The following is a 10,342-nucleotide window of genomic DNA, read 5'->3' on the forward strand; positions in this document are numbered from 1 at the left end:
GACACTGGACCCACATGTATCATTTGCATGAGATAGCTTAATATAAGTATTTCACAGCATATTTCCTCCTCACAGCTGTACCTCTGAAGTAGCACCCACACCTTCTGTTCTTGAAATATTGCACTTTCTCCCCAACAGCTGAATTCTGCAAGGAGGAAAATTCTGCCCACTCCCTCTCTCCCCTCAGTTTTCAGGCAGAATCCAAAGCCTTTTTATACTGATAAAAATCCATTCATTGACTCATAGGGCTTCTAACCATACAACATCTTATACAGTCCCTGGTCAATATGTCACTGTGCTCCTCACACAGGGAACCTGCCAGATCACATATTCAGGATTCATGGCACTCAAAAATACCCTGATGGGTAAATCAGGAGGCAGACCCCATATTCATTCCAGTTAAAGGCTTGCTCAGTTTTGCATACACGTATGCTCACAGAAATTGTGCTGTAGTGAACTCTATTAAAAAAACTTAAATATTTCTTTCAAGAATTAATGTGCTGAAAGAACTGGTGTGAAGACAGGAGGAAGCAGAAGCGGAGTCTGTCTCTTTTATCTAAAATCAGGGAAGGAATTGAGTTGAAGAGAAAACCAGGAAAGGTAAGAATTTTCAGACTGGAATAATCTCTGAGAATGTAGCAACAAAATTTTGACTTTTTAGACATTTGGGTGCTTAAAGGTTAAAACAAACATTAAATAGGATGATTTTTTGTGAATACCACTGGATTAAGAGGCAAGAAATTAGCAAGGTAGTATAAGACAGTCTGGAAGCTTTGCATGAAGCTAGCCTTATTTACATTGGCAGGGGGATAGGGTTGCTTATATAGGACAGTTTTAATCTATATAGCAATTCACTTTCTGCTGATAAGAATAACAGTATTTGGAGTTCTAGGTTTGGGCTATTTTGTAATAAAATCCATCATGTGAGAAGTAAAAAGCCATTTTGTTTAGAATTAATTGCAACACAAGAAGGCCCTCACAATGTTTCCGCTACAAAGGTTTCAATACTTCTATTTTAAAACAGTATGCAGAATATAATTCTCATGTTTCACCACTACTGTCAGTGCATACTAAAATAATATTTTTCTGTGTTTTATTTTTGGTTCCATGGTATTTTCAATAACTACCTTATCATTACTTTTTTTTCTGTTTTATTCCATTTTTATTCCATGATGCTATTTTTCTTCTGATGTACTCTCTCCACCTGTACAAGATGCATATTTATCTCATCTACATGAGGGATTGGAATAGCTGGTATTGACTTGATATCTGTTTATTTCTGAGTAGGAAATCATCTCCTGCCTTTAGAATTTGATTAAAAAGGTTTGCTCAAGCATATGCAGCAATTTCAGCAGAAAGCCCCTGGGTTTCCCGTGACTGTGAAATGCAGGATCCAGTGCTGTGTGAGTTCTGCATTTTCACATGTAGTCATTGGGAACATCCAGCCTTTGGAATGAGGCTCAGCATCTCTTAACTCCAAGGACATAGACCTAGTGGAAAAAAATTGCTGTGCACAGACCCCATCTCCAGCAAGTGCCCAGCAAGGACCTGAGGTTGGAGTGTTACAAGGCTGAGGGTTTATTCCCTGCCCAGCTTTTCTCTGTGACTCTGGACATGCTGCTTAGGTATCCATAATGGTTAATAGGAGTTTGTTTCTAACCAGAGGTTAACTTGGCCACCATATAAAAGAGCATCTCCTGGTGCTCCAAGGTGTGAATACCTGCAAAATTCTGAGACAATGAGGCACAAAGATCACTGGGAGTGAAAAGAAGACAGGATAAAGAAAAGGCAGGTGTAATAGCTGATTCCTTTTATTAGAAATTATATTTTCCAAACATATCTTAATGTCTGAGATTTCTGATTTTATTTAGTTTTTTTTTTTACTATGATCAGATGAGTGAATATGACCTTGTTGCAAGACAAGTCATTTACAATTTTATTTTTTAAAAACTAAAGATAGCTACTTAATTTTCTACTTGTGCTAAAAACTCCTCTTTTCAGGTATTCTCTACTGTCTTGCTATATAATCAAAGTGAAGGAGTGAAAATATACCCAAATAAAACAGTCATGCCAAAGTGAAGGAAATCAAAATTTGGCATTTTATATAACCTACATTTTATAGAAAACTGTCACAACTGTCTCCCAAATAACTTTTATAGAAGAAAAAGAATAATGGACTTAAGTTTCTGTTCTTTTCAGGAGACGTCTTTACTGATAGCATCTGTGCTCTTCTGCACTCACAGTGAGCAATGTGGTTTTGTTTTTCAAAGTGATTTGCTCACTTGCAGTCCAGCATTCAGCCACTTGGTATTTCTGTATAATCTGAAGTCTTACTTAAGCTCCAGTTTGCAAGTGAGAAGCAGAACTGGCACAGAAAATCTCTGTAGTCTGCAGTTGCATTATTCAGTAAATTTTTCCCAGTTTAAAGCAGACAGTTGTGTTATTTATCATAGCAAATAAAATAAGGAAGAATTAGTAAAAATGGGTAAATGCCTGTCATTCTCCTGCACATATCTAAAATATTTATTTCTGTGAATTTCATCACTTACTATTTGTGTCTCAGTTATTTGTCTTTTTCTATGACTGTTTCAGAATGAGAACTTTCCTGTTCTTGTCTTCACAGCTCATAACTTTTATTACTAGGATCAACTCTCTTTCCTTCTCACCACATTTTAAAGAAACCAGATTTTTATGATGTGGTAAGTATTACTGAGCACAGTGTAAGTGAAGTCTTGCCAGAGATTTCATTATTACTTCCTTACATTTACATCCTACATTTACAGCACTGTGTTGGCTTCTAAATTTATCCCCAAAGTTATCTAGACATTCATGGACAGAAGACCACTATTACACCAAAATTCTTGTGGAACTGCTTTCCTCTGCTTCATTTCTACACTCACTTTGGTTTAGGGGTTTTTTATTTTTGATTTTTTTTCCTCCATTTACAAACATATATGCAAGAAACTGAGCAAGGTCACAAGGTGTTTTTCTTTCCTTGTTTTTTTGTTTTTTTTTTTTTTTTTTTTTTTTTTGGTTTTTTTTGTATTTTTTTTTCTGTAGGGAATTATTACATCAAGAGACTGTGGTAAGAAATTACCATCTGATCTGGTATTTGTGTCCTACATGGAGTACCTGATAAAATGGACCAAGTACGTCATCAGAAGATGGATGATTTTGTGGATAAGGCTCAACTCCCCCACAGTGAACTTTATAGCACATTTACAGGCTCATTTCAGACTTGTATATATTGCAGAAAACGTTGTGCCATGAAGAAATCCTGGGATTAGTGCCAAACCAAGGCTGCACGTCCACAGGAAACAGTGCAGTGCTGGGAGACACATCCCCTTGAGACCCAGGAGCAATGCAGGTGTACTGGTCTGAGGAGAATGGGCTCCTCAGCAGGCTGCACCAGCACTGATGGAAACATCATCTCCCACGTTTGAACCTTTCCTGGCTTGGGTCCATCCAACCCAGACAGTCTTGAACATTCCTTGTTCTGTCCCTCTTTCAAGGACTTTAGCAAGTGGTTTCAATCTGTTTCTCTTACTGTGCTTCTTATTACTCTCTTGCAATGTTATTATTTTGGAATATTGATGGAAAAGTATTTCCTTCTGCCTGTTCAAGTTGGAATTGATCTAGCTAGAAATTCCTTTCTTTTTATATATTCAAATAGAGCCGTGCATTATAGAATCTAAATATTACTTTGAAAGAAATAATAAACAGAAATCAAAATATTCATAGGCTGAGGGTAAGTAAAGTCTGTACCATGCTGTGAATTGGTGGTCAAAATAGCCTTGGTAATCAGTAAAACACCAGAGAAAAAAAAAAAAACAGAAGAAAATGTGGGTATTTTTAAACAGATGCTTTCCCAGTTTTGCAAGACAGGAAACAAAACAATATGATGGAATACACAAGCAATAAACTATGTTATATTTTAAGTTAGCTTTTTTTTTGTTACCAAGAAAACAACTCACATTACTGCAATATTTAAGCTATTACATGTTTGGTTGGGGTTTTTTTGTTTGTTTGGTTTTGGTTTTTTTTTCTCAGAGGTTAGATAATTCTTTAAATACAACAGGCTGAGGAACTCTGCTCAGGCTATGCTCTAGCTAAAAAGGCATTACAGAATATCTTTCCATGAAAAAACTTCAGATAACCCTGGTTTTTCCTTTGCAATCTGTACTAACTTCCAGACAAAGCCTCTTATAACATTTTAGCCTTTTTTTGAACTTCAAGGAACTTACAAAAATCTCATCTAAAAAAATCTTGGACTGATAATAATAATAGTAGCCATCATAACTAAAAAATACATGTTACATGCATTTCTAATACAATATCATGATAGTACTTAAAATAATTTATAAAAAAAAATCAATCTCTCTCTTCTCAGTAAGACTCTCAGTAAAAGTGTAGTTTATCTTGTTCACCTTAGAGAAGGAATCCTTGTCCTTACTGTCCTTAGCTGCCTTGAGTTTTTTATTTTTAACCCAGCAATTTCACATTTGTGTATTATGGTGCAGGTTGAGATGCACCTCAAAGACCTTTTCAAGCCTCCTGAGCACCCAGCAATGGTCAAAGCCTGAGTGGAGGACACAGAGCTCTGCTAAATATTTCTTCTCTTTCCTGCAGGATAGCCTGCTTGGTATGAAACATAACAGGCTGAAGGCCAGAGACCACTTTGCTACTTTAAAATATAATTAGCTTATTAGTACTCAGCAAAGCCAGCTGCTTCAATACAAACCACTGCCACTCCTACACACTGCCTCCCCCAACCCCAATATGCCCAGGAGGGCCAAACTGTGCCAACTTTACTGAAATCATTGTCAGGCACTAGACGCTCACACCCTGTGTGTCATTCAAGGCTTGTCTCTCCATCAGTATAATAAATACCTCATGGGAAGTGCTCTGGTACTCACAAGGCATGACAAATCCTGAGTCACTCACACCACTGCTTTTAGTGCATGAGTATTTGGGCATTGCCTTTTCCCCTGAAGGCCTCCCTTCTAGGTTGAGTCAAACTATTTTAACATACAAGATGTGAGACCAGCTTTTCTTTTAATATGCTTGCTCAAAATGTGACCACCATTCTTGGGGGTTTTTTTGTGCTAGTTTTTGCTCATGCAATGAAATAATATTTCATCTTCTTTTCAAAAATATACTGAAATGTATTGAACAATCCCATGTGGCTGAGGAAAACCATACTCTTACCTACTATGTTTAGAAATTTATAAAAGGGAAATTTATTTCAGTGCAATAGAACTACTGCTCAGAGATTTAGAATGTGGTCTGATGAACAACTACACTCAAACCATGCCATTATCATCCCAGCTAAGCAAGGCATTTGGGCTTTTCACAGCAGAACAGCAATGGTAATTGATTGCAGGTGCACCAGGCAGTGAGCAGCACTGGAATACTTCACTCCTTCATCCTGCCTCAAGCAGCACCACCTCAGCAGGAGGATGCTTTGGGCTGATCTGTTTGGCAGGTACTGAACTCATGACATGTTTGGATAACAACAAACTCAGAACTTGGGAAAGCAACTAACTCAGAACTTGGAAGATCTTGTTTTTGCTAATATTTCTTCTATGACTTATAAAGTTTGCAACTTTTTCTCTTTCAATAGGAGTCTATTTAGAAAGATGCAATAAAAGTTTAGATCTGTAAAATGTAGAAAGTGTAGGGAAGTCTTGGGCATCTGAAGGAAGAGAAAATGAAAGGGAGAAGTATAGGGAGTATTTGAAAAGGACTGGCACAGTGGGGTGAGAGGAAATTGTAATGGAAAATCAACTTTCACCACATGTAAATTGTGTAAGGTCCACTTGATTCTTTGCCTATGTAGGTGCTTCTCAATGGTATAAAAGAACCAATGCTTTGTTTTGTTTAAGAAACATAACTGACTTCATTTAAGGACTAATATCTCACTTGAAATAAAAATCTAAAATGTAACAAAATATGCCATTTAGTGTAATGAAATATTTTGTTTAATCTTAAGAAGCCTTCTTTTACCTTAAAAATATCCAAAGAATATTGGATTTTGACATTAAAAATTAAAATCTTGCCCTAGAAAATTAAAGAAATGAGTTAAGCAATTTATTTCTGAAGAACAGTAGATGGAGAATAAGTTGTATTGGCTCAGGTTGTAGCATCATGATAGAAAGGTTGATTCTGGGATCCCCCCTGGATGAGTGTTTAATGTTTAAATGCCAATGTAAAAGTCTCTGGCAGAATTCAAAGGCTTCCAGTCCTCAGTGTCCTGTGAGTTTTTATACCTCCCTGCTGAACTTCAATGTCAGTTTTTCATCTGTCAAAGTTGCTATCAACAAATATCAAATTTGTTGGTCTTAAATGAAAAAGTTGTAATGTAACTTTAATGGAAGATTTAGTGCTCGTTACATTTATCTCAGCTGTTGTTGTGCAAGACATTACAGAAAAAACTTTGTCAAAAGACTTCAAAATCAGAGAGAAAATTAGTACCCAAGTTCTTTCATTGATAAATTGCCAAATTCTATTTTGTCATGGACTTTGGGAATTGTCCTGATTTACTGAAACTAAATAAAGATGGAGAACTTGGAATCTTTGATAATACTGCCAGCAAGTGAACTTCACTGCTATAGCTGCAAAAAACAAATACCCATTCAAGAAATTTGGATGTCAAGAGTAAAGGAACTGAAAAAATATTTGTGACTTACTGCCTGCATTAGATTAACAGCATAGCTGTTTTAGGAAAAAAAGGACAAGTTGTTAAAAATATTCAATTGATGTAACTGTAAGTATACTTCTGTAATCCATAGCTTCCATAGCTTACATTGCTTTGACTTTGCTGCATTCCCATATCATGTGTCTGTCACTCTCTCTTTTTCTGGTTATATAAAGAAATAAGCTGTGTTACTGACAATTTTCTTTATGTTCAATAAAAGCTTGAAATCAGAAATTCAATTTGAAACAAGATGTTTTAATTAATGATAACAAAGATGAAGATCAGTCAGGTGGGAAAATATTAGACACATTTATTGTTCTCCTCAAGTAAGAAATGTATTGCAAAGAAACACCAGAAATTCTTGGTTGATCACCTTCCTCAAATATTCAAAAACTGAAAAAATATCTTTTGTTGAGTAAGTACTCATGGAACTTTCCTAAGGAAACAAAGATGTACTCTTAACACTGCTAAATCTGTTGTAGTTAATATGTAAGGTCTTAGATTAATTAAGTTGAGCTCTGTTTTTCCTCATCTTTTATTGATCCCACCTGGAATGGTCAGAATGAGCAGTCTCATCAATGCCTGTGTGCAGTTTAGCTACAGCCTGTACAGAATAACATATGCCTGTGTCACCACAGATGCTACAAGACAGAGAGAAAAATAAATACTGTAAACTAAAGAATAAAGGGCTATTTTTCCTTCAGTAATTCTTATTCAGAAAAAAAAATAGCATGACTTTAATGCCAAGTCAGATGTAAGGAGCAGACAAACCATGGCCTCAACAAGGGAAGTACTTCCAGAATTTTGCCTATGTCAGCATCCCCCTGAACTTTTTACTGCCTGCTGGCAACAATGGGGGCAGTAAATCAGTGGCAGATCTGGAAACTGAATTCAGTATCCATCCATCATATTATACATAAGATTATAAAAGCTTTGGGGATGCTTTATTTTCAGACCACACCAAAGTTATCCCCACTACTTTCTTATGCAGGGCAAGCCCTTCCCTGAGTGTCTGTGAATGGTCACTTTTAGTGTGTCTGCATTGACATGGTCCAGGTTAGAGGCATAATTTTGAAGCAAATATCCTGATCATCCCTTCATGGGACTCATTCACCTGCAATGAGTGCATGAACAGGATTTTTTTCAGATCATGTGCTCCAGAGGGCACCCAGTGTACTGCAAACATCAATGGGTGTTGAATCCAGAGGACCAGACCCATGGTAAAATTCAGAAGATCAGAGATTGGACACCTAATTCTCAGGACCAGCTGCTCCATTCTGTAGAACCTCCTCTTTCCCTGCACTAGTTGCAGATAAAACAGACTTTATATCATTCTGTAAGTTTGTTCCCAAGCACCAGCAGCTGACAGAGAAGGGGTGCATGGAAGAATTAGAGGAAAAGACTGGACTGTTTATCTAGGGATTATTTTCCAAACCCTGTGATCTCAGCCGCATTACCAAATGTCACTATCCTGAAGAAGGGGTGACTGATGAGGTTAAAAAATTGTTCTTTTCCCTGGCACTTTTACAGTGTCCACAATGTTGGACAAGACAGAAGGCAAGGATAACAAGATTTGCTAAAGGTGCCTGTAAACTTGATTTAACAAAGCATCAGAATTTTTTCCAGTCCATCTTCATATTAAAAATTCACTGCTTTTAATAGGCCAAGCCAAACATGCTGTTAGGTGAATAGTCCCTATAGACAATACTAGAAAATGCTTGCTTTTTTTTGTATCATAAAACAGTAATTTTGTGTACTCTAACTGGAAAGCTCATGTTAAAACCATTCTCATTGAACCTGTACCAAAATCAGAGACAAAAATGATGGTGTGTAAATAATTTCAGAATAAGGCCATGTAGTATTTTGCTTTATATTCAATAAGCAGGACTGTTGCTTTTAGTGTGTTTTTAAATTTAAAGTTGAGCTTTATTAATTAAGAATAGCAATATCTATAATTATTAGCTCTGACAGATAAATACGTATTTCTTTTTCTTATAGATTTTTTTGGTGGGATAGCATGAAGGCTTAACATACTGAGAAAAGTTACCTCATACTTTCTTTGGAATCAAAAATTAGAACAACTTAAAAAACTGAATTCTGCTTAAGGTTAGACATACTACAGGTGACAAGTGAGAAGGTCATGCAAAAGAGAAGTCAATACAAAAATATCTGATTTGGAAAAAATTTGTAAGAAAAATTAAATCAATAAACACAGGATAAAGGATTTTCTTGGGGGCACAGATTTACTAAGAGGGAGAGGGCACAAGATGAATTAACCCCATTGTCAAACCAGGCTGCTGTGCCAGGGGAATGGAGATGTTCTTCTACTTAATAATTCTCTTTTAAATGAGTTGGTGCTATCAAAATCTTTTAGGTTTAGTGCAAACAGCTTCCTTTGGACTGTGCTTCCTCTGCAGGTGTGGAAGCAAGAAAGCCTGAGGCTGCACTATTTGCTGTGGATCCAGCAGTGCAGCCTTAGAGCAGCAACTTGCAGCAAAACCCTCACTGATTTGAGCTTGCTGCTGTTAAAGCTTACTGTTTTGCTTGAGACTTTGCATAAACATTAGATCTTTTATAAAAGCCAGATTGGATATATTTTTTCCTATTTTTTTCGGAGTTATGAATTAATATACTCACAGTATTCCTTTTTTTTACAGAGAAATGAGGACGTTCACAAAAACTGTCTATTATTCATTTTGAATCTTATACTCGGCCTCTTTCCAATGCCACTGGAAGCAAAAGGAGCTTTTTCAGATGATTTCAATATTATGGGCCCATAGTAGACTGGGAGATTGGGAGATATTGAGTGCCATTCATTGCACTGAAATTAAGAGCACATCCAGCTTTTCACAAGCTGCTAGACTGAACTGATTTAAAGTTCGAATTGAAGATTTTGGAATTAATTTAAAATTGAATCTAACCTCTAATATTATTAGTCTTCATATTTATGGAATTGATTTAGAATCTCTATTTAGAATTAAATTACTTACTCTATCAAACTGCCATTTCTACATGACATAATAACATTTGCCCTATCCCAGAAAACTTTTGAACTGAGGGCAAGGAATCTGTGAGAAATGATAACATCATGTGAGATACATGCTGTGGAAAACTGAGAAGGAAGCAGTAGAAAAGTAATATAAAATGTAGTCAGAAAACTGTCAAAGAAAGTAAAACAATAACAAAACCAAGCTTATTTTAGAACTTCCTGTTAAAACGTAGCATAAAAGTTTTAGAGCCATGGACACACCCCCACACACACACACACATATATATATAAAGATTTTTGGAGACATGGACTGTTTTTAAAATATAGACAACTTTCTTTATTGAACATGCAGATATTTCTTCCTAATGCTATCTCACAACTATAGGATTCATTCATTTTATATAATGACTCATATCTTTCAAGTAACAAACATTTTGTGATTTTTTTTCAAGAAACTTACTAAAGGGGCTGGATTTGGGGCAAGTGACTTGCATATACACTGTAAAAACATAGTAACTTCCCAGTCCTGATCCATTCACAAGATTCTCACTTGCTATATCAGTTGAGATTCTGTTTCATCCTTCTTCTTCTAAGGTAGTAGGTAGGAGTGAGGAATTAGCAAAGTTTCCCACTGTACCACCACCTGGAAAGAACTG

At 36.2% G+C, this 10,342-nt stretch overlaps 1 long non-coding RNA gene across 1 annotated transcript; it reads left to right on the plus strand.

The window, feature by feature from the left end:
• Positions 1 to 450: 450 nt before the first annotated feature.
• Positions 451 to 4,315, plus strand: LOC129046857 (uncharacterized). The gene is made up of 3 exons (XR_008508650.1): positions 451 to 600; positions 2,624 to 2,699; positions 3,061 to 4,315. It is a non-coding gene; the product is annotated as an uncharacterized LOC129046857 (long non-coding RNA).
• The last annotated feature ends 6,027 nt before the right edge of the window (positions 4,316 to 10,342 follow it).

This window comes from Molothrus ater, chromosome 1, assembly GCF_012460135.2.
Source record: "Molothrus ater isolate BHLD 08-10-18 breed brown headed cowbird chromosome 1, BPBGC_Mater_1.1, whole genome shotgun sequence".
NCBI lineage: Eukaryota > Metazoa > Chordata > Aves > Passeriformes > Icteridae > Molothrus > Molothrus ater.